Here is a 25,692-nt window from a genome sequence, read left to right on the forward strand (position 1 = left end):
GGGTCCCTCCGTAATTTTACCTCTTTTCTTCTCTGTTTGATTTACCGCCGATTTACTTTTCGAAGATTTTCCTGTCCTTCACACTCCTGCTTGAAATGTTCATCTTTTGCACGACTGTAACAGAAAATATCGGTTGCTCCCTGGTCAAGGGACCCCGCTCAATAGCAGCCCTCAGCTTGGTACATCCCACCAAGGCTTCCTATTGGCCTTATGCTTGGTGGTAGCACCAGTCAATATCATCCAAAATACCTCGGCCCTCAGATCTTGCATGACCATCCTGCAAATACCCCCACTTGAGAGGCATCGGGGGTGGCTTCAGCAACAGCAGCTACTGCCAAGGACCTGCCCTGCGGGCGGAGGCCTCCCTCTCCTCCACCGCGTTTTTCTCCTCTCTAACTTCTCTGCGTAACTCGGTAAAAGATGGAGGAGGGCGCATCTTCCGGGTCATTGGAATACGTAGAGCAATCACACCATGTGACAGCGTGCCCTTCATAACTTGCTCCATCTTCAACAATTCCTCTCAGACAGTTGAATGGCCGCTTTGAGGAACAAACAGTGCAGCAGCTTCTCCAACATGAAACTGTAGGCAGACAGCTGCTCTCCTTCCTCCTGGAATGTGTGCCAAAACTTCATCCTAAGATCAGCTGCACTTCCAGTAGTGCCAAAAGCATCTTCCAGAGTTTGCAGGTAATTAGCTGATGTCGCTAACGGATCCTCTGCCTTGAGGAAGCTCGCTGTATCAGTCGCCAGCCCCTTTAGGCTCTCAACCAGGTCTCAATTTTTTTTTCATATTATCATCCCAGTAACTGGGATGTCAGCTCAGCAGAAACATCATATTCTTCTTCCCCATCGGGTGTGGGCTTGACCCCAGAGAACACCCCCAGCCTACAATAACTTTGGCTCTCCACAGATATTCTTCTGCATTTATCAGCCAATGATGTCAGAGCCAAAAGGGCTCAGAATTTAAATCAGTAGCTCAAGGACTCAGCAGACGTTTCACATAAGACAACTCCGTCCCCTCACGAGAGCGACTTGTCTTAAAAGTCTCCGCCGTCAGCTATGGGAAACTTGATTTCCATGTCTGTACCCTCGCCTACACTCCCCTCTTCTCTAAAAGTACAGACGGCCTATGGTCCCACCTCTCCAGATGACCCAGTGGTATCAGGCAGATCCATTCCCATCACAACATTACTAGTTTGAACCAAAAATTACATCTTTGCCCCCCCGTTTAATCAAACTGCCGTTCCGTGATTGTAACTTTCACCAATACTGGAACCGAACTTAAAATTCCAATCAGCAGTTCCTCTGGGCTGTGACTATCCAGCTCACTCAGAACATAAGCCTTAGTTACACGCAATCTCTTTGAATCGCACCAACGCTTAATCCCTGCGGCCTGCGTAATCATGTATCTTAATCGCTCTCCCAGACACGAGTTTAAACCACGGGCTTAAACACAATTCTCACAGCGAATACACAGTATTCAGCGAATCCAATCCCAGATGAGCCCCTGCAATGAACCCCATTTTTACTGGGCGTCTATAGAAATAGGACTCGTTTGCCCTTCGCTAACAGCCAATGGGCTCAGTTGTTAAAAAAACACCTTCTTCCAGCTCCATGTGTCTAGGGTCGATATGACTTGGGTCTCACTGAAACCGGAAAGCTGGGATGTTTCGACAACCAAAACTGTGTGAATACTGCCTCCATACAATTAGCCGTCAGCAGGAAATAACAGATCATACACTGCATTCAATTATAAAGAAAGTATATTTATAAATTTCAGCTTTATTGAACAGTTAGTAGGACAAGGAAAAGCAAAAAATAAAAGGGTCCATTCTAGTTTACCCTGCCCACATGTGCACATAAATTGGAGCTCATCTTGAAGTTGCCTTTAGTTCATGTGCTGCACCCGCGGTCGGCGTGAAAGCACACGCCATCTTCCGAACCTTGCCCGAAATGAATCCGAACAAATGGGCTCCCCCACGGCAGTACTGGCCCTTCCTCCTTCATCTGCGCAAAGCACTTTGTGCCACCGGGATGGCATCCTCAGCCGTCTTCCCTCCTGTCTTCCCCCAGCTCCTGCCAAAAGGACCTCGACCCGTACCAGTGTCCATCACAAAAGCCTTTCTGCCCAGCATCCTCTTGAACCTTCTCCCAATTCGACCATCCTGACTGGCTGACTCAATGTTCCTAAGCTGTACATCACAACCCTTTGTCTCTAACTGAAATCCAAACAATCAGCAGAACACACTGCTTCTACAGAAGTACCCTACAGCATTAGCAGTAAAAGCTTAACCAGGGCATTACAGTAGCTCTGGAGAACAAAAAGCGACAAGAGATGAGGATTAATTGGATAGCTCTGTTCAACAGTTAGCCAGTCTATTATTCACTTAAAATGAACATGCGAAATAGGAGCAGGTATTGGGCAAAATTGTGGGTGTTGGTGCGGAGATATGTTTCAACCAAAGGAGGTTCTTCCCTCCACCAGCCTGCAAGGTCACCCTCGGACAAGGTGTAGCACTTGCTTAGCCCTCCAATCAGGGTCACCTGAAGCCATGGGAGCAGGTGGTGGAGATTCGTACGAGCAGCCGGTGCAGATCACAAGTCCTGGTTTTGCGACCACTGCACCAGGTAGACATCCTCTGATAATGGCTGGGGTCACCCGTCTTGTAAAGACACTGCCCAGAAGAAAGCAATGGCAAACCACTTCTGTAGAAAAATTTGTCAAGAACAATCATGGTCATGGAAAGACCATGGTTGCCCATGTCATATGACAAGGTGCATAATGATGATGTCATATGACAAGGCAAATGATGATGATGATGATAATGGTGGTTGTTGACTACACTGGCAGAATATGAGGTGTTGTTCCTCTAGTTTGTGCTGGGCTTCATACTGGCAGTGGAGAAGACTGATTAAAAAATAGGTAAGTTTGGGAATGGGAAGTGGAATTGAAATGGCATGTAACGGGCAGCCTGGTAGCCATTGCTGACCAAGCATAGACAGTCTGCAACCAGTCGTCCAGTCTATGCTTTGTCTCACTGATGGAGAGGAGGCCATATTGGGAGCACTGAATGCAGTAAATGAGATTAGAAGAAGTGCGCATGAATCTTTGCCTCATCTGGAAGGACTGCTTAGGTCTCTGGATGATGGTGAGGGAGGAGATCCAGGGACAAGTGTTGCACCTCCTGTAGTTACAAGAGAAAGTGCCCAGGGTCAGGGAGGGCTGGGTGGTGAGGGATGAGTGGACCAGGTATCAGAGAAGGAGTGGTCGCCGATGAAGTTGGAAAGAGATGAAGAGGAGAAGGTGTTGCTTGCAGTGGGATCTCATTGCAGATTTTGGAAATGACAAAGGAAATGGAGACAGGTGTGTCTCTGTTCTGCTCAGATGTGGGTGTGATGGGTGACATCAGAAGACTGGGAAGTGGAGAAAATGCGAAGAAGGCTTCATGAGCCGCAGTACAGGGAAAGCCACGTCTGGAAAGAGGTCATTTCAGATGTCCTGGAATAGAAGGCCTCATCCTGAGAGGTGATGTGGAAGAGATATAGAAACAGGGAGAAAGGAATAGCACCTTTACAAGAGACAAGGTGTGAAGAGGTGTAGTCCAACTGGCTGTGTGGGTTTACAGTAAATGTCAGTGGATAACTTGACTCCTGAGATGGAGACAGATAGGTCCAGAAAAGAGAAGAGGAGAGGAGGAAATGGTCCAAGAACACTTGAGAATGGTGTGATAGTTAGTGGCATAAAATTGACAACTTACACATGGGTTCAGGAAACTGCACCAATGTAGTCATCAAAATGTTAAGATTTTTACTGTTTTGCTGTAGGTATTTCATTTTAGCAGTTCTGTAAGAGCAGTCTGTTCTACTTTCAGCCTGTTTGGGTTTAAGCTGAGTTAGGAGGCTTTGTTGGTTAACTTAGGAACGTGCTGTCAGCCAATCAGGATGATAGAATTGGGAGAAGCTTCTGGAGAACGCTGGGTCGAGGTCCTCTCTGGCGGGATCTGGGAGAAAACAGGAGGGAAGATGGCTAAGGATGCCGTCCGTTATTGCAGAGGGTGCTTTGTGCAGATGAACGGCTTCGAGGAGGAAGGACCAATACTCCCGTGGGAGACCAGTTTGTTCAAGATCAACATTAAGCGACATGTGCTTTCACAGAGACCGAGGCTCCAGCGCAAGAGTGACAGAAAAGTTCAAGATGAACTCCAACTGAATTGCATATTTGACTGTTTAAGAATAATGGGCCCTTTTTCTTTTTTTTTGCCTTCTTTCCTTTAATAACTGCTAAGTTAACATTCTTAAATATATTTCTTTATAATTGTATGTAGTGTACAATCTGGTATTTCTTGCCGGGGGCAGTAGATCACACAGCATTTACACAAACCAGGGTTTGGTTGGGTGAGCCATCCCAACCTCGGGGATCTGGTGGGACCAAAGTCGTGTACACCCAAGGCACTCAAACCATGAGAATGGTGGGTTTTTCGCCACGGAGTCCAGTGGCTGTTAGCGACGGGCTAACGAGCTGCATTTCCAGAGATGTCCAGTAAAAAGGGGTTTCAAATGTAGTAGTGAAAGTGTTGGGAAGAGGCACCAAAGCAGATTTAGGACAAGGAGCACTCCACACAGCCAACAAAGAGACATTCACCGCTGTGCTCATGTGAGTGCCCGTGACTGCACCTTCAGTCTGCAGGATGTGAAAGGAATCAAAAGGAAATTTGCTCATTGTAAGAACAAGTCCTGCCAGGCAAATGGCAATGTTGGTGGAGGGGAACTGGTTGGCAAACTTTTGTACATAGTATTGGCCACATTGATAGAGGTGTATAAAGACTAAAGATGGCGCAAAGAATCAGAAGTTCTAAAATGGTACAGGGTATGCAGAGGATTGCAGATGTAAGTGAGTAGGGACTTGACATGAGGAGTCAGGATCGAGTCGAGGCATGAGGAGATCAGTTCAGTGGGAGGAAAGAAAGGGTCTACCAGAACAGCAGGAGTATTGACCCTTCCTCCTTGAAGCCATTAGTCTGCACAAAGCTCCCTGTGCAACTGAGACAGCATCCTTGGCCATCACTCCTGTCTTCCCCAGACCACGATCCACAGCAGTGTCCATCAAAAAAACCTCTCCACCCAACTTTCTCTAGAACCTTCTCCCAATTCTACCATCCTGATTGGCTGCCACCACATTCCTAAGCTGAACATCACAAACCTTCCTCTCTAAATGAAACCCAAACAGCCAGCAGAACACACTGCTTCTACTCAAAACTATTAAATGAAATACCCTACAGCATAGCAGTAACATCTTAGCCAGGACATTCCAGTAAGTTTGGAGGACAAAATGTGCTAAGAGGTGAGGATTAATTGGATAGCTCTGTTCAAGAGTTAGCCAGTCTATTATTCACTTAATGCGAACATGTGAAATAGACGTGGGAAGTGTGGGTATCTGCCACTCACTGTCAGTTTGGAGAGCATGGGGGGTGGGGGGAGATCTCCAAATGTGACGGGATCTGTGTCAGTACAGGAGACAGTGGCATGGTGTTCGTTGATGGGACCATGGCCCACGTATAGGTACCAGGTGGTATCTGGGAGCTGTTGCCTGGTCTCGGCAATGTTATTGTTTTGTTGTAGGCTCTTTTGTTGTACAGATTGGTTACTGTGCTTCCTACACTGCAGCAATAACTATACTTAAAAAGTATTTCACTGATGGTTCAGTATTTTGAGATATCCTCCAGTCCTGAAATATATAATTGAAATGTATCTCTCTCTCCTTCTCTTCCTCTCAAGTCTGTCTGCTTCACTGTCTTTTCCTCTCTTTTCCGCTGTCAGTCTCTGTGGGTCTCACGACTCACTCCTGCTCTCTCCCTCTCTCTCTCTCTCTCTCTCTCTCTCTCTCTCTCTCTCCCCCTCCCTCCCCCTCTCTCTCTCTCTTTGCTCCCACCCTGCCCCCAGTTTCTCATTCTCTCTTGTTCTCCCTCTCTTTCTCTTCTTCCATTTTGCCTTTACCCTTTCAATATTTGCCAGACAAATTTGGAAGGCCAGGTGATTCCTGTTGTTACCATGATGAATGGTCCGCTCTTGTTCAATACAATTCCTATGGTCCTTTAAGTTGGCAATTATTCAAACAATGGTCTTTGGATGTTTTCCAAGGTGACATATTACACACCATATGGAAACGCCAAGGCTAAGAAAGGAACTCCAGATGTTGCTTTATTAATAGCCAGAATGGTCAAAATGCCATTCTTTGATTTATACTGACTGAAATATTAATAAAACCCAATTCTTTGTTGTTGGCTCTGCTAGAAATACTTTACAGTTGTCAGTGTGCTGTAACACTGAATTTTTCTTTCTCACGCTCTTTCAGCATTGTTCTGTAAAACGATTTGCTTTTATTTTCACTGTTTCAATACTCGTCACTTTATAACAGGAGTTCTTAACCTGGGGTCCACAAATCCCTCCATGGATAGATTCCAGGGGGTCCATGAACTTGGATGGGAAAAGAATTACACCATTGTTTTCACTAACCTCTAACCAAAATTTAGTATTTCCTTCAATTATGAATCTAAACAACAACTCACAGTCATATTAGCAGCATCTCTGACTTGTCACCAATAGAAATCACAGATACTTTCATATCACATTATAGTCTTTACACATATCTGAAAATATCATTCAAGGCATGCTCATTGCTACTTTGAAATTACAGTAGATAATAGACCTACCACTAGTTCAAATGTGATCACAGTCTTCCTGTCTGCAGACACACGTGTGATGTAGCTGGCCAATGATCGGGCAGCCCTGCGACTGGACGTCCAACATGACGTGTTTGTTGCTTTGTCAAAGGCCACCCCGCAGATTTATGTTCTTATTCAAGCCAAGCTACAACAACCTTCCCACTGAAACATCAGCTTGCCTGTATTTTAAATGTAGAGTCTTGTTATTTAATGTGTTAATAAAGAAGCACATATATTACTCTATCACAAATTAGTTTTTTGTATATTATGATAACTGTGTTTCAATATAATTTAAAAACGCAAACACAAGGAAATCTGCAGATGCTGAAAATTCAAGCAACACACACGTCATTTCGGATCTCTCCCTCCCCCTCCCCCTTCCCCTTTCAAATCTCTTACTATCTTTTCTTTCAGTTAGTCCTGACGAAGGGTCTCAGCCCGAAACGTCGACTGTACCTCTTCCGAGAGATACTACCGGCCTTTTTTATGTGCGTTGTTTCAATATAATTGATTTCTTTTGTAATCCTATGTATTTTATTTTATATGTTTAAATATATTACTCAGAAAAGGGGTCCGTAAGCTTAACTGGACTGACGAAGGGGCCCATGGCATAAAAATGATTAAGATCATTGCTGTATATTTACCTAGGTGAGATTCCATTTGACAATGAAAGGCCCAGTTCACACTTACATTTAAATTTGGTGGCTTTGATTGCACATGTCAACCCTGGTATAGATTTTGGTATGGCCTGCAGACTCAGACTCTCATTTCATTTCACTTTGGTTCCTTTAATATCAGAGAATGTATACAACATGCAGTCTGACATTCGTACTCTTCACAGACATCCGTGAAACAAGAGAGTCCATAGAATGAATGACACGACATTGATGCCCTGAAACCCATCTCCCCCACCCTTCACACCAGCAGCAGCAAAAGCATCAGCTCGCCCTCCCCCATTCACGCCAGCAGAAGCATAACCCCCTCCCACCATGCAAGTATCAGCAAAAGCCACCAAAGAGACCGTGATCTGGAGTCCATCAAAACTACAGTCTATTACCCAGCACCGGTGTCTCAGTCAGGCTCCCTCTCTCCAGTGAGGTTGCTCCTGCAACAATGAGAGCAGAGACCAGCACCTCACTGTCCGATGTTACCATCTTCCGTTTTGCTTCCCCAAGCCCCCTGTCTCGAGCACAAACAGCCTCTCACTCTCCATCAAAAGAGAGAGGTGGGGGTGGGAAATCCTTGAGTACAGGGACCTTCTTCCAACCACAGCCGGTGATTAGCGAACACACCGCCCACTATCTTGAGATTTCAGTCTCCCACGACACATCAGGCAGCAAAGTCTGCTGCAGCAAGCTCAATGGGTTGAGCAGAAACTGTGGGGGAAATGAACTGTTAACATTCTGGGCCAAAACCCATGATGCAGGCTTTGACCTGAAATGTTGACAATTCCTTTCCTCCCACAGATGCTGATTGACCCATCTAGTTCCTCCAGTAGATTGTTTGTGGCTCCACATCCAACATCTGCAGTCTCTAGTTTCTCCTGACACTCTTTGCCTTGGCCTCCGATAAAGAGGACCAGTCTTAGGGGAATGCAATGCATGAGCAATATTTCCACTGTCTGGGACATTTTAACTAGTTCTAGCTCCTCATCTAACACCCTATTTTACTGTTGAAACCTTCAAACTATATTTTATAGTGCATTTGCAGAATATAAGTATTGTTGGTATGGGACATGATTTAATGACTGTCCCTAAATCTCCCATTTGCAGAACGTAAGTATTGTTGGTATGGGACATGATTTAATGACTGTCCCTAAATCTCCCATTTGCAGAACGTAAGTATTGTTGGTATGGGACATGATTTAATGACTGTCCCTAAATCTCCCATTTGCAGAACGTAAGTATTGTTGGTATGGGACATGATTTAATGACTGTCCCTAAATCTCCCATTTGCAGAATATAAGTATTGTTGGTATGGGGTATGATTTAATGACTGTCCCTAAATCTCCCATTTGCAGAATATAAGTATTGTTGGTATGGGACATGATTTAATGACTGTCCCTAAATCTCCCATTTGCAGAATATATTGTTGGTATGGGACATGATTTAATGACTGTCCCTAAATCTCCCATTTGCAGAATATAAGTATTGTTGGTATGGGATATGATTTAATGACTGTCCCTAAATCTCCCATTTGCAGAATATAAGTATTGTTGGTATGGGACATGATTTAATGACTGTCCCTAAATCTCCCATTTGCAGAACATATGTATTGTCGGTATAGGACATGATTTAATGACTGTCCCTAAATCTCCCATTTGCAGAATATAAGTATTGTTGGTATGGGACATGATTTAATGACTGTCCCTAAATCTCCCATTTGCAGAACGTAAGTATTGTTGGTATGGGATATGATTTAATTACTGTCCCTAAATCTCCCATTTGCAGAACGTAAGTATTGTTGGTATGGGATATGATTTAATGACTGTCCCTAAATCTCCCATTTGCAGAACGTAAGTATTGTTGGTATGGGATATGATTTAATTACTGTCCCTAAATCTCCCATTTGCAGAACGTAAGTATTGTCGGTATGGGACATGATTTAATGACTGTCCCTAAATCTCCCATTTGCAGAATATAAGTATTGTTGGTATGGGACATGATTTAATTACTGTCCCTAAATGCCATTGAGAAGTTGATTGTCAGCATGAAATTTCTAAAGCACCCCAATCCATGCAGTGAGCGGGTACTTGCAATGTGCTGCTGAGTGTGGTCCAGTACTTAGATGCAGCTGCACTGAAATAAACAGCCACGTATGTTAACGTCCAGATAATGTATGTCTTTGAGGGTAACTTGCAGGTTATAGGATTCACAATTGAGCTGCCCACAAAGCATCACCATATATCGTCAGTGACATCTTTGAATGCCCACTCCAGGTGGCAGGTGATGCGAGTTTGAGATTTACTATCAATAAGGGCACGGTGCATTATGCAGTATATCTTATAGGCGATCTATATAGCTGTCACGTTGCACTGGTGGTAACAGAACTCAGTGTTTAATGTGAACACTGGATGCCAGTCAGTTGAGTAGCTTTGTCCTACTGGAGCCAACTACAAGCACACAAGCTCATTATCCTAGTACATTCATAGTTACAGAGAGCTACTTTCATTGCCATCAACTTGTCAGCAATCTGGAGGTATCGGTCATCTACTCACTGGTAAGTTCAACCCTCACTCGGGTGGTTATCAGATATTCTTTGCACCCACTAAACAGCCCGTCCACCATATCGGCATGAGGCACAGAAAGTGAAAACATCCCTGTGATCACATGGGTTTCCCCAGCATCTTCTGGTTTCCTCCCAAATACCAAGGGTGTGTGTTGGTAAGCAATGGCCACTGTAAATGGACCCTGGTGTGGGTGTGAGGTAGGAGCTTGGGGGAGCTGGTGGACATGTGGGGAGAATGAAATGGGATTGGTGTAAATGGCTGTCTGACGGGAGCCATGGACTTGTTGGACTGAAGAGCTGCATTGTTCTATAGCACCTACAGCTACAGATGGGTTTAGAACCACCAAACTCTTGACTGGATCTATTGCAATTGGTTTTCCGGTCCCTCGACCTCTCAGTTTTAAACCAGAAATTCTAAACAAGTCAGAAATGATTGAATTACCAGAGTTGAAATGTGACTCAAGGGCATTCCCTGGTAAGAGACAGTACGGTGGCCTCAGTTTCTTGATGCTTAGGAAGATCTACCACGGTACTGAGAGCAAAGCTGCCTGTTAGTCAAAGTGCCCTCGCATGTGATTCCACAACATGCACAGACTATGGAAAATCAAGGGTTAAACTGTACCCTGGCAAGTTTAGCCACATCATGTTTCTGGAAAAAGGACTTAATAATTAGCTGATGCTGTCTTAGTAGCTAGAGTTAAACCACAATAGTTTGGACAGTCAAGTTCCCTAACAGAGCCAGTAACATCCTTTGAAGTAACTAAATGTACTTGATTGTTCATGATATTTAATCATTAAATATCATGTTCGTGATCATTAACTAGATTTATAAAGTGCCGGAGTACCAGAGTTTGCCCCACTCAAAATGTAAATTTGCCTCAATGACCCAGAGAACTATGTTGGCTAGAGTCAGGCCTTGTGGTTTAGCTCTTGGTAGGATAACCCATGCCAAACAAGTCAAAGGGTAGAGGCTAGACTAGGAGTGGTCCACTAGTCCTCTAAATATATGGGATCATCTCAGGGCTAGCAACTCTGACTGGTCAAAAATAAAATTTTTACAGAAACAGCAATGAAGATTCCTTCAATGTGGCCAAGGACAGAGAGAGATGGAGGACCTTGCTGCCCCTAAATGCCGGTGACATAAGGGGCAATTAATTAATAATAATAATGTATGGGTGGTGGGGGAAGTTATAGAATTGAAAGAGAAAGTCTTGACTAGTGAGGTCAGAAGAATTTGGATTTGGCGCCTTGTGTCAATTGTGCAGTAAAGACTTAGCTCCTGTTACAGTCATTCCTAATTCTCAATTCCCATTGAAATCAATGGAAGTATATTGCACCAGTTACACTTCCATCCAGCGTAAAAATATTTCCCCCCCTCTTCCCAACCCCTCCCACAATTTGGGGAAAAAATCCGAATTTGGAAAGAACTCTAAATTTGAAATACCTCAAGAAGCAAGATTGTAAAACAAGAAATACTGAGTCATGTCGAAGTTTAGGAACCCAGCCAATGTGGAAGCCTCTTTAACAGCTTGTGATAATCAAAGGCAGAAGGTTTGGAGGTAGAGATAAAATAAAATTCATTGCTGTCCCAAGGTGAATATGAGCAATATTGAGAGCTAGTTATGTTTGATTTGCATTCTGGCCAACATTCATAGATAAAGCTAAAATTAGTACTCTTTCAACATGCTGGTAAAATAGAATTAATATTGTACTTACAGAAAGGATCTAATCTTATGTAGCCTTTACAGTGGATGTTTATCCTGTGATTAGTTGAGCCCACATGACGTGGAGCTTACTGTGCACAATGAACTAGCAGATTTAAGCACACGTCCCTTACTGGTATTTATCAGGTACTTGGTGTACTCCTCAATTTTACAATAAAATAAATCAAATTCGCAAGGATATCTTATCAAAATTATGACAGGCCAAAAATCTAATTGTACCTTTCATACGTTTGGCAAGACGTTACTCTACAGGCATTTGTGGAGTGCAGTACTTAGGGAATGGGGAGGGTAGGGAAGAAGAAAAGGGAGAGAGAAGGGGAGAGGAGGAATAAACAAGGCAATAACTAAACAGTAACAGAGGAAACACCAAAAGTTTTACGGAAAGTAACTGAGTGTCAGGAAACAGAAATATGGACAGTAGCAGAGAATCGTAAACCAAAGAAATTCTGCAGATACGAAAAAATCTACAGATGCTGGAAATTCAAGCAACACACACAAAATGCTGGTGGAACGCAGCAGGCCAGGCAGCATCTATAGGAAGAGGTACGGTCAACGTTTCAGGCCGAGAACCTTCATCAGGACTAACTGAAAGAAGAGATAGTAAGAGATTTGAAAGTGTGAGGGGGAGGGGGAGATCCAAAATAATAGGAGAAGACGGGAGGGGGAGGCAAAAGGGATACAGAGTTGGAGAAAGGGGAGGATCATGGGATGGGAGGCCTAGGGAGAAAGAAAGGGGGAGGTGAGCCCAGAGGAAGATGGAGAGCAGACAAGGAGTGATTGTGAGAGGGACAGAGAGAGAAGGAAAAAAAAGGGGTGAGGAATAAAAATAAATAAGGGATGGGGTAAGAAGGGGAGGAGGGGCATTAACGGAAGTTAGAGAAATCAATGTTCATGCCATCAGGTTGGAGGCTACCCAGACGGAACAGTCCTGACGAAGGGTCTTGGCCTGAAACGTCGACTGCGCCTCTTCCTAGAGATGCTGCCTGGCCTGCTGCGTTCACCAGCAACTTTTATGTGTGTTGCTTGAATTTCCAGCATCTGCAGAATTCCTGTTGTTTGCGCTCTTATCCTGAGTGCTCTCTTTTATGTAAAGCCAGCTTTCTGCAGTCTATAAAGATCAAGAGATGTTACCAGGTTTTTGCCTTGATAGCGATATTCTTCGTGCACCAAGCTTCACACCTGACCTTGCAGGTTCCAGCTTTCTTTATTTTATGTAGAATAAGATTGCAATGTCTGTCAAAGGATATATCGATATTTCAAACAAGGACTGTTGCATTCACCAAAGTAGCTTCATTTAATCTGAGGGAGTGTCCTGTTGTAAGGAGGCTAAAGGTTAGAGGAGTAAAGGAAACCTCACCTAGACGTTAACCATTTATAATAAACACTTTTCCTATGACACAGCCAGTAATTCAGTTGAAATATCCCTTGCTTTCTCCCCCTCTGTTCTACTCTCTCTCTTTTTCTTGCCCTTTCTTTGCTCAGATACTTTTTCCTTCCCCGTTGATCCGTGTCCATAATCTGAACCCCTTTTAGTGTTACCCTCTTCCTAATCTCTGAAACTCATGATGGTATGAATATCTAGCTCTCCTTCCGGTAAAAAAAAATTCCCTCCGTCTCCCTCTTCTTCTGTTCTTCACCCTGGCTCTTAACTCTTCTTACTTGTTTATCAACTCCCCCTGGGTCCCCTCCTCCTTCCCTTTTCCTATGGTCCACTCTCCTCTCCTATCAATTCCTTCTTCTCCAGCTCTTTATCGGTCCCACCCACCTGGATTCACCAGTCACCTTCTAGCTATCCTCCTTCTTTATTCTGGCTTCTTCCCCCTTCCTTTCCAGTCCTGAAGAAGCCCAAAACCTTGACTAGTCATTCATCTCCATAAATGCTGCCTGATCTGCTGTGTTCCTCCAGCATATTGTGTGTGCTGCTATGGATTTCCAGCATCTGCAGAGTTTTATAGGAAGGAGTACAGTCGACGTTTTGGGCCGAGACCCTTCGACAGGACTAACTGAAAGAAGAGATAGTAAGAGATTTGAAAGCGGGAGGGGGAGGGGGAGATCCAAAATGATAGGAGAAGATGGGCGGGTCCTGACGAAGGGTCTCGGCCTGAAACGTCGACTGCGCCTCTTCCTAGAGATGCTGCCTGGCCTGCTGCGTTCACCAGCAACTTTTATGTGTGTTACTCAGGATAAGAGAACAGCTTTGACAACTAATTTCTATTTCAAGCAAATGCTTTCAAGTCGCGGGTGAATCTGAATCACACAGCACCAGAAACTATCTGCTCTTTATCTGTAGCCCTGAAAATTCTTTCCTTTTCAATCACTTATTTAATACCTATAAAATTTATTGATCGAATCACCTTCCATCACTCCTCCAGCTGTTGTTTTCCTGACTGCAACTGCTCACGCTATAATAAGATCCTTTGACTACGCCTCTGGATTTGAACCCATTTTCTTCCTCTCTTGACTTGTTTTCTGACCATCGCCTTCAAAAATTACCAAGGAGAAGATCAGATGGACAGATCAAAATGAACACTTGCCAGGAAATGGGTCATAAGAATGAATCTTCTTGGTAAAGAGTGTATTTGCCTTTTGTGGACTGACTCAGTCCATGGTTTGCATGTTGCATTGATATGAATGTAAGGGGAATAAAGAAATTGGACTGCTGTAGGGTAACTTACAGTGGGTGATTGATGTTCACCACAAATGTGATGTCCTGGGTGCCTGTTTCTTTGCCGTCGCTGTAACTTGATGATTAGTTTTTATCTTCTTGTGACCACCCTTCACAACCTTGGACTATTCGCTCCAATTGCTTGGATGCTGACCCCAGAACCAATGGCAGAAAGGCTCTTAGATCCACGTTGGGTCACCTATTAATTTACCACTTCAGTGAACCTATGACTTGCCTTAGGGTCATATAGTTTGGATACAGGGCTGTCAGCCCAATTGGTCCATGCTGACCAAGGTAGTCCCTTTCACCTGTGTTTGGCCCATATCCCTCTAAACCAGAGGCTCCCCCACTGACCTCTCGGCTAATGGTATGGGTCCCTGGCATAAAAAAGGTTGGGAACCCCTGCTCTAAACCTTTCTTACTCATGCCCCTGTCCAAATATCTTTTAAATGTACCTGCCCCATCCACTCCCTCTGGCAGTTCATTCCATATATTGACTGCCTTCTATGTGAAGATGTTGCCCTCAGGTCCCCTTTAAACCTTTCTCCTCTTGCTTAAAAAAAACTATGCCCTCTAGTTCTTGATTCTCACAATGGTTAAAAAAAAATGACTGTTCACATTCACTCCATCTATGCTCCTCATTATTTTACATACCTCTGTGAGATTACCCCTCATTCACCCAAGCACCATTGAAAAAACTCCCAACGTGCTCCGCCTCTCTCCATAACTCAGTTGCTCAAGGCACAGCTGTTACATTACTTCTGTTTAAACATACGGTGAGTTAACAGTAAAGAATCATATTCTGGAAGAATTAGAGAACTTTTATTTACAATAATAAGCAAACACGTCTTAACCCAGCCATGTGCTGGAACATTCTGGCAATCCCACGCATGCTCCGTGCTCTGTCCAATCATGTACTGGCACGTCATTGCACGTGATATCACCACAACAGCGACACCCTTGTAAATCTCCTCTGCACTCTTTCCAGCTTAATGACATCTTTCCCATTGGGTGGTGACCAAAACTGAATGAAACATTCTAAATGCGGCCTCACCAATGTCCTGTACATTCCAGCTTCTACACTCAAGGCTCTGACTGACAAAGAAGACCAGCTCTCTGATTACCAGTGCTGCTCAGCCTACTGAGCTCCTCCAGGAGATTGTGTGTTGCTCCAGGTTGTAGGCTCTCGTATCTGCAAAAGCTTCCTTCACTTCTATGTGATGCCCCTTTCAGAGAACCGTGGATCTGTAGTGCTAGGTGCCCCATTTGTACAACGCTTCCCTGGGCTCCTCCATTCACTATGAAAGTCTTCCCAAATTGAATACCTCACACCTATCCAAGCTAACCTCATTTGCCATTCGTGGGGCCACTTACTGAGCTGAACAGGATCCTTCTGTATATCATGAAAACAATCGACAATATCACTTATGTTATTCTCATCAGCAAACTTACTAACCCATTTATTGATTTGCCTCTCCTTAGTGCTCAGGCTGCCTTCCCAAGAACCAGACCACTAATGAAAGCAATGCTAAAAAGAGTTCATAGTTTTCCATGTAATGATGAACCATGCCAGGTACCTGCGTAAAACCTTCCCTCCCCATTGCTGCTTGCGGCTCTAGCCGATAGCAAGCTAACCTGTAACAAAATGGTTTAAAGTGGTCATAGCTTGGAGCGCAGAAAGACAAAATAGAACAGACTGATAGGATTAACTACCAACCAAAAATATATTAGCACTGTAGATCATCTGGTTAATCCTGTACAAAGCTTGTTCATCAATGCAGTGAGGGTAATCAGTCCAGATGAAGGGTGTCAACCCAAAATAGTGTTGCTGTCTCTTGTACCTTCAATGAGTTGTATTTCATTAACAGTTGTAGACAACTGCATGGGAGATTCCCATTTACACATCTTCTGACCCTTTGAGGGCATAATCTAAATTGACACGTTAGATAGCGAGGAAATTTGCTGTATACTGGACCTCACTGTGTACAAGTGAACTTACTTGGTGCCATTGGAAAGGATACTGAACAATCCTAGAACTTTAGGAACTTCCAGAAGTTTGGAGTGTAAACTATTTCCATGTGTATTTGTTGTTACTCCCTCTCGCTCTCTAGTGGAGTGGCTGGGTAGTAGCAGCTGCAGACAAGAGGTACTGTATGCCACTCTACGATGATTTAATGCATACTGAATTCAGAAACAGAATCTGGTTTATTATCACTGGCATGTGATGAGAAATTTGTTAACTTAGAAGCAGCAGTTCAATGCAATGCATAATACAGAGGAGAAACATAAAAGTAATAAATAAAATAAAATAATAATAATAAATAAATAAATAAATAAATTACAGAGTACATATATTGAATAGATTTTGAAAATGTGCAAAAATCAGAAATACTGTATATTTTTTAAAAAGTGAGGTAGTGTCCAAGGGTTCAATGTCCATTTAGGAATCGGATGGCAGAGGGGAAGAAGCTGTTCCTGAATCACTGAGTGTGTGCCTTCAGGTTTCTGTACCTCCTATCTGATGGTAACGGTGAGAAAAGGGCATGCCCTGGGTGCTGGAGGTCCTTAATAATGGATGCTGCCTTTTTCAAACACTGCTCCTTGAAGGTGTGTGGGTACTTTGTAGGCTAGTACCCAAGATGGAGCTGACTAGATTTACAACCTTCTGCAGCTTCTTTCGGTCCTGTGCAGTAGGCCCTCCATACCAGACAGTGATGCAGCCCGTCAGAATGCTCTCCACGGTACAACTATAGAAGTTTTTGAGTATATTTGTTGACATGCCAAATCTCTTCAAACTCCTAATAAAGTATAACCGCTGTCTTGCCTTCTTTATAACTACATTGATATGTTAGGACCAGGTTAGATCCTCAGAGATCTTGACACCCAGGAACTTGAAGCAGCTCACTCTCTCCACTTCTGATCCCTTTATGAGGATTGGTATGTGTTCCTTCATCTTACCCTTCCTGAAGTCCACAATCAGCTCTTTCATCTTACTCACGTTGAGTGCCAGGTTGTTGTTGCAATTGGCAATCGCCTCTGTTCTGGGCCGACTTCTATGTGCCGGGCAGCACCTAATTAATTAGCTTGCTTATTTCAGCTTTCTTCTTTAAGGTGTGCCCGGTGCATTCTGGCTACCGCTGCACCACTGCATACTTCACAGATCGGTATCAGTCTGCGGCCCGGGAGTTGGGAACCACTGGCCTAGGTGGACTAAAGCCGTGTGGAGAGCCATTGACCTATTGTGGCGATAGGCAAATTGCAATAGGTCCAAGTCCTTGATGAGCCAAGAGTTCAGTCTAGTCATTGCCAACCTCTCAAAGCATTTCATTACTATAGATGTGAGTGCTACCGGGCAATAGTCATTAAGGCAGCCCACATTATTCTTCTTAGGCACTGGAATAATTGTTGCCTTTTTGAAGAAAGTGAGAACTTCCACCCGTAGCAGTGAGAAGTTGAAAATGTCCTTGAATACTCACGTTAGTTGGTTGGCACAGGTTTTCAGAGCCTTACCAAGTACTCCATTGGGACCTTCTGCCTTGCGAGGGTTCACTCTCTTTAAAGACAGTCTAACATTGGCCTCTGAGACGGAGATCACAGGGTCATCAGGTGCAGCAGGGATCTTCACAGCCAGGTATCATTCCACAGTATTGTTCAGCTCAGCTGAGGATTTTGTCTTGATCTGTGAATGTTCTGTCATGTGAGAAGAAGATGGATTGTGATTTTGGCTCCTACAATTTATGGTTATCATCCCATCTTTAAAACGGTTTTAAACTCAAATAGCCAAAAGGAAATTCTCTAAATTGCAATGGCACCCAGCAGGAAAATCCATCCTTCCTTCTTATGAGACCACAGGAGGTTAGTCAGCCCATCAGGATGATGCTAACTCGCACAAGTGTGATCTCATCCATTGTATTCTTCCTCTCCTTGTTTCCTTGGATCCTGCAACTAATTTCCAATAGTTCTCACTTGATTCTTTTGCCACTTACACTTTGCAATAGCCAATTAAATACTAGCAGATCTTTGGGATGTGAGGAGAAACCAGATAACCCAGGGTGATCCACCTGGTCACAGGAACACTCCACACCAGGGTCGGGATCAAACTGGAGAACGCGGGGGTGATCCACGTACTTACAGGAGCACTCCACACCAGGGTCAGGATCAAACCAGAGAACCCAGGGGTTATCCACGTGGTCACAGGAGCACTCCACACCAGGGTCAGGATCAAACCGGAGAACCCAGGGGTTATCCACGTGGTCACAGGAGCACTCCACACCAGGGTCATGATCAAACCGGAGAACCCAGGGGTGATCCACGTACTCACAGGAACACACACTCTACACCAGGGTCAGGATCAAACCGGAGAACCCAGGGGTGATCCACGTGGTCACAGGAACACTCCACACCAGGGTCAGGATCTGCCCTGGTTATTGACACCAGCTGGAAATCCACACTCAAAGTTGAATGTAAATATAACAAAGTGTCACAGGAGAGTATTGCACTGCCACACCTGCTGAGTTCCTCCAGCACTTTGTGTGTGTTGCTTTGGATTTCCAGCATTGCAGAATTTATTGTTTTTATTATATTCCTATATTGGCCTGTTTTCACAGAGTTCAGAGGAATGAGAGATATTCTCATACAAACATGCAAAGTTTTGACAGGGCTGGACGGGTTAAATGTCGGGAGGGTCTTTCCCCTTGCTGGGTGCTGGAGGTCAGAAACGAGGAGTCACAGTCTGAGACAGATTGTAGAGGGAAAGGTTAGATTGATCGTAGATTAGGTTAAAAGGTTGGCACAACATCGCTGGCTAAAGGACCAGTACTGGGCTGTAGTGTTCTATGTTCGAAGCAAGGCACTGAGAACTGAGATGAGGGAAAAATTCTTTTATCAGAGGGAAAAAAAATTGCGGAGGTCAACTTGATGAATATATTTTAAGAAAGAGAAATATTTCTAAACACAAAAGAGGGCTTTTCTGATTGAGATAGGGGATTAAGCATGATCATAGTGAATAGTGGAAGAGGCTGGAAAAGCAAAGACCCCCCGTAGCGTGTAGTATTTTTCTATTTTCATCTTTCTATGACTTCAAACTCTGTGATGATTCTACTTGTGAGCTATAACTGTCATAACTCCTTCAGACCAGCGAGGGGCGCCAGGTAGCAGCAGGTCTCGTAAGACCTGAACGTCATTCATTTGTGTTTATTAGAGATGTTTAATGACCACTGTTATCACTACGCTGTCACTGTGTTATTTTTCTGACGCTCGTTGTGTGACTATGATTTCCTTATGCTTCTTGTTCTCAAGTAATTAGTGTTTTATATTCTATTTAAGGTTAATCTGCAGCAGTGCTCATTGGATCTGTGTGAACTATCATTCCTGTGTGCACTTTCAGTTTGATTAGACCTTGCATTATTCTCCAAATAAACCTTTGTCATTAATTTCCACTATCGAGTCCTGAGTTTACTCCCCACCTAGCTCCGCTCGTCTGAAGGTCGTTACAATAAGTATGGCAAGATATCAATGATGATTTTTATCTGAACAGCTCCACCACCAGACTGGAGTAAAGCCCATTCTGGGGGCTGATGAACATCACTGGTCAGAGAGGAAGAATGAAGATGTGGCTGTGAATTATCTACTTCTTTAGATACAGCGTGGAATTGCCCTTCGAGACGTGCTGCCCAGCACTCTCGATTTAACTCTAGCCTAATCACGGGACAATTTACAATGACCAGTTAACCTACTAACCTTCCACCTGCTCAATAGCAGCATATTGGGTCCCTTCTCTGCTGGGCACCGCTGGGACTGCAGCCCTCGCCAAGGTTGCGTGAGCTGCTCTCGGGGTGGTGTTATTGGGCACCAACAAGGAAGGAAGGGTCCTGAAGGGGACCATGCAAGTGGTGGTGCTTCCACGTGCTTTCTGCCTTCTTCCTTCCAGACAGGCTTGAGAAGTACGTATAGGAAATCAGGCTGAGTGGTGCCATAACAATAATCTCTTACTCCATGTCCAAGACCAAGGAGCTGATTATTGACTTCAGGAGGAGGAGGCCAGAGGTCATGACCCAGTACTCATCAGAGACTCAGAGTTGGAGGGGATCAGCAACTTTAAATTCTTTGATATTATTATTTTGGGTCCAGTATGCAAGGGCAATTACAAAGAAAGCATGGCAGCATATCAATGACTTAGACGATGGAACAGATGGCTTTGTTGCCTAGTTTACGGATGATAAGAAGATTGGAGGAGGGGCAGGTAGTGTTGAGGAAACAGGTAGGATGCAGAAGAACTTAGACAGATTAGGAGAATGGGCAAGAAAGTGGCAAGTGAAATACAATGTTGGAAAATGCATGGTCATGCACTTTGGTAGTAGAAATAAATGTGCGGACTATTTTCTAAGTGGGGGGAAAATCTGAAAATCTGAGATGCAATGAGACTTGGGAGTCCTTGTGCAGAACATCCCAAAGGTCAACCTGCAGTTTCATTCTTATTCCTAGCTATAGCATCCACAGTTGGAACAATTTCTGCACAAAAAATCAACATCAATATTTGGAGATTTCAAAATTCAAAGCCCAGGTAGCTAGGTAAAATAATTTCTGCTGATTTCAAGTAAATACAACATTTATTCAATTGCATTCAGTTTTGGTAACCATGTTATAGAAAAGGTGTCAATCGACATTTTGGGCCGTGACCCTTCATCAGGAAGGATGTGGAGGCCTTGGAAAGAGTGCAGAGAGGTTTATGAGGATACCTGGATTAGAGGGCAAAGGCTATGGGTAGAGGTTGGACAAACCTGGGTTGTTTTCTCTGGCTGATGGGAGACCTGAAAGAAGTTTATAAAATTAGGAGAACCATAAACAGCCTGTACTTGATGTGTAGTCTAAAAATGCCTAACACTAAACATCACACATTTAAGGTTAGGGACTTAAGTTCTCTGTTTGCACAGAGCTGGGTGCTTGGAAAGCCGGTGTGGTGATAAAGGCAGTTGGGATACAGGTACTGAAGAGACTCGTAGATAGGTACAAGAATGGAGCGATGTGGATTACATGCTGACAGAGATGTTAGTTTAACTACTTCAGCACAACATCGTGAACTGAAGGGCCTGTTCATCAGCTATACTGTTCCAAGTTCAATGCTCGGTTTAATCCTGCTACTCCATCTCCAACTGAGCAGGAAGGATGGATCAAACAACTGAACAAAATGTAAACAAGTGTCACAGACTGGTCATGCAGTAATAACCCGTCAGCATTTTCAATCAGTGGCAACTTTATAAAGTGCTGTTGATGGCACGCTCATGGTCTTCTGCTGCTGTAGCCCATCCACTTCAAGGTGCAAGGTGTTATGCGTTCAGACACACTCTTCTCCGCACCACCGTCATAATGCATGGTTATGTGAGTTACTGTTACTTTCCTGTCAGCTTGAACCAGTCTGGCCATTCTCCTCTCATTAACAAAGCGTTTTTGCCCACAGAACTGCCACTCACTGTATTTTTTTTTGTTTTCTGTTCCATTCTTTGTAAACACTAGACATGCAGGGGTTCCCAAGTTGGGGTCCACAGTCCACTTGCTTATTGTCCACGGACCCCTTGCTTATTGTCCACAGTCTCTTGCTTATTGTCTACGGACCCCTTGCTTATTGTCTATGGACCCCTTGCTTATTGTCCACAGACCCCTTACTTATTGTCCACGGACCCCTCGCTTATTGTCTATGGACCCCTTGCTTAGTCTTTGTCTATAGACCCCTTGCTTATTGTCTATGGATCCCTTCCTTATTGTCCACGGACTCCTTGCTTATTGTCCACAGACCCCTTCCTTATTGTCCACGGACCCCTTGCTTATTATCCACAGACTCCTTGCTTATTGTCCACAGACCCCTTCCTTATTGTCCACAGACCCCTTGCTTATTATCCACAGACTCCTTGCTTATTGTCCACAGACCCCTTCCTTATTGTCCACAGACCCCTTGCTTATTATCCACAGACTCCTTGCTTATTGTCCACGGACTCCTTGCTTATTGTACACGGACCCCTTGCTTATTGTCCATGGACCCCTTGCTTATTGTACACAGACCCCTTGCTTATTATCCATGGACCCCTTGCTTACTGTCCACGGACCCCTCGCTTATTGTCCACGGACCCCTCGCTTATTGTCCACGGACCCCTTGCTTATTGTCCACGGACCCCTTGCTTATTATCCACAGACTCCTTGCTTATTGTACACAGACCCCTTGCTTATTATCCATGGACCCCTTGCTTACTGTCCACGGACCCCTCGCTTATTGTCCACGGACCCCTTGCTTATTGTCCACAGATCCCTTGCTTATTGTCCACAGATCCCTTGCTTATTGTCCACAGACCCCTTGCTTATTGTTGATCCTATTCTTCCCCACCTCAACCCCACCCCCTTGCCTCCTCACTGTAACTTTTGATATCGGGTCCATTCAAGAACCTTTCAAGCTCTGCCTTAGTTCACCCAATCACCTGGTCTCCACAGCTGCCTGTGGTAACAAATTCATCAACTCCCTGGCTAAAGAAATTTCTCCTCATCTCTGTTTTAAATGGATGCCCCTCTATCCTGAGGCTGTGCCTCTTGTCCTAGATGCCCCCACATGGGAAACATCTTTTCCACATCTACTCTGTCTAGGCCTTTCAATATTTGAAAGGTTTTGATGTGATCTCCCCTCATCCTTCTAAATTCCAGCAAGTTCAGACCCAAAGTCATCAAATGTTCCTTGTGTAATGACCCTTTCATCGCCCAAAATCATCCTTGTGAACCTCTTCTGAACCCTCTCCAATGCCAGCACATCTTTTCTTAGATAAGTAGCCCAAAACTGTCCACAATACTCAAGGAGAGGCCTCAGCATCACATCCCTGCTCTTGTATTCTAGACCTCTTGAAACAAATGCTAACATTACATTCGCCTTCCTCACCACTGACTCAACCTGCAGGTTGACCTTTAGGATGTTCTGCACAAGGACTCCCAAGTCTCATTGCATCTTAGATTTTCAGATTTTTCCCCCACTTAGAAAATAGTCTGCACATTTATTTCTTCTACCAAAGTGCATGACCATGCATTTTCCAACATTGCATTTCATTTGCCACTTTCTTGCCCATTCTCCTAACCTGTCTAAGTTCTTCTGCATCCTACCTGTTTCCTCAACACTACCTGCCCTTCCTCCAATCTTCTTATCATCTGTAAACTAGGCAACAAAGCCATCTGTTCCATCGTCTAAGTCATTGATATACAGCATAAAAAGCAGCAGGCCCAACACCAACCCCTGCTGAACACGACTAGTCACTGGCAGCCAACCAGAAAAGGATCCTTTTATTCCCAGTCACTGCCTCCTACCAATCAGCCAATGCTCTAACCATGCCAGTAACTTTTCTGTAACCACATAGGCTCTTAACTTGGTAAGCAGCCTCACGTGTGGTACCTTGTCAAAGGCTTTCTGAAAGTCCAAATATACAACATCCACTACACCCCCTTTATCTATCCTACTTATAATCTCCTCAAAGAATTTCAACAGTTTTGCCAGGCAAGATTTTCCCTAAAGAAAACCATGCTGACATTGTCTTGTGTCACCAAACTACTGAGGTCAGGCTAACTGGTCTGTAATTTCCTTTCTGCTGCCTTCTTCCTTTCTTGCAACTCTCCAGTCCTCTGGCACCATGCCAGAGTCCAATGATTTTTGAAAGATTATTTCTAGTGCCTCCCCAATCTCTACCGCTATCTCTTTCAGAATCCTACGGTGCAGTTCATCTAGTCCGGGTGATACAAGTACCCTTAGGTCTTTCAGCTTTTTGAGCACCTTCTCCATTGTAATAGTAACTGCACTCAATTCTCTTCCCTGGTGTCTTCCAAAGTGAGGACAGATGCTTTCGTATTTCATCTTTTCCCTTCTAATGATTCTTTTAGTTGCTCTCTATAGGTTTCTAAAAGCTTCCCAATCCTCTATCTTCCCACTAGTTTTTTGCTTTGTTGTATGCCCTCTTTTGCTTTTACAATAGCTTTGACTTCCTTTGTCAGCCACAATCTGTAATAGTGTACAAGAACATTCACCTTATTTCTTATACTTTGAGTACTGTATTTGCTACCCTTTTTGATTCTGTGTCCCTAATGCACTGGTATTCACCCTGCTGGCTGCAATTACATCCTTTTGTCTGCCTGGCCTTCCTGGCAGTCTGACTGCACGCTATCTTTGCTTTTTCACCATCCATCCTATCCTGAGTCTCCTCACTCTGGTTCCCTTCCCCCTGCCAAATTAGTTTCAACCCTCCCCAACAGTTCTAACAAACCTGTCCATGAGAATATTGGTCCCCCTCAGGTTCAGGTGAAACCCATCCCTCTTATACAGGTCATACCTCCCCCAGAAGAAGTCCCAATGATTCAAGAACCTGAAGCCCTGCCCCCTGCACCAGCTTCTCAGCCACGCATTTATCTGCCAAATCACCCTGTTTCTACCCTCACTGGCGTGTGGCACAGGCAGCAATTCAGAAATTGCTACCCTGGAGGTCCTGCTTCTCAGCTTTCTACCTAGCTCTCTAAATTCTCTTCTCAGGACCTCTTTGCTTTTCTTTCCTATGTCATTGGTACCAATATGTACCAAGACATCTGGCTGCTCCCCCCCCCCTCACTCCAAAATTCTGTGGACGCGATCCGAGCCATCCCTGACCCTGGCACCTGGGAGGCAACATACATGCCCATTCACATCTCTGTTCACGTCTACAGAATCCCCTGTCTGTTCCTCTGACTACTGAGTCCCCTATCACTACCACTCCCCTCTTCTCCCTCTTTCCCTTCTGTTACATGGACCCATGCTCAGTTCCAGTAACCTTGTCTCCATGGTCATCCTCCACAACAATATCCAAAACAGTATACTTATTATTGAGAGGAATGGCCACAGGGGTACTCTGTGCTAACTGCCTATTCACATTTCCATTTCTCCTGACAGTCAGCCAGCTGCTCGCCTCCTGCAACTTTGAGGTGACTATTTCCCTGTAACTCCGATTGATTATCTCTTCACTCTCCCGTACAAGCCGAAGGTCATCCAGCTGCTGCTCCAGATCCCTAACATGGTCTTCAAGGAGCTGCAGCCGGATGCACTTCACACAGATGTACCTAATAAAGCATATCTTAGCAGGGAACAGAGATACACTACACCGAGGAAGAGTACACCGTGATGACAGGGGAGCAGCATGCAGTGAAAAGGGGAGAGAACCGAATCTGAGGGGTCACACCTAAAACCAACAGGAAGTGAAAATAAAAAATCACTGTAGATACTAGAAATACAAAATTAAAACAGAAAAAAATGGAAGAACTTTGCCACACTTGTGGACAGCAAAGGGGTTAAGAGGTTTGGGTTTTAGCT

The sequence above is a fragment of the Mobula birostris genome, chromosome 3, assembly GCF_030028105.1.
Source record: "Mobula birostris isolate sMobBir1 chromosome 3, sMobBir1.hap1, whole genome shotgun sequence".
NCBI classification, from domain to species: Eukaryota; Metazoa; Chordata; class Chondrichthyes; order Myliobatiformes; family Myliobatidae; genus Mobula; species Mobula birostris.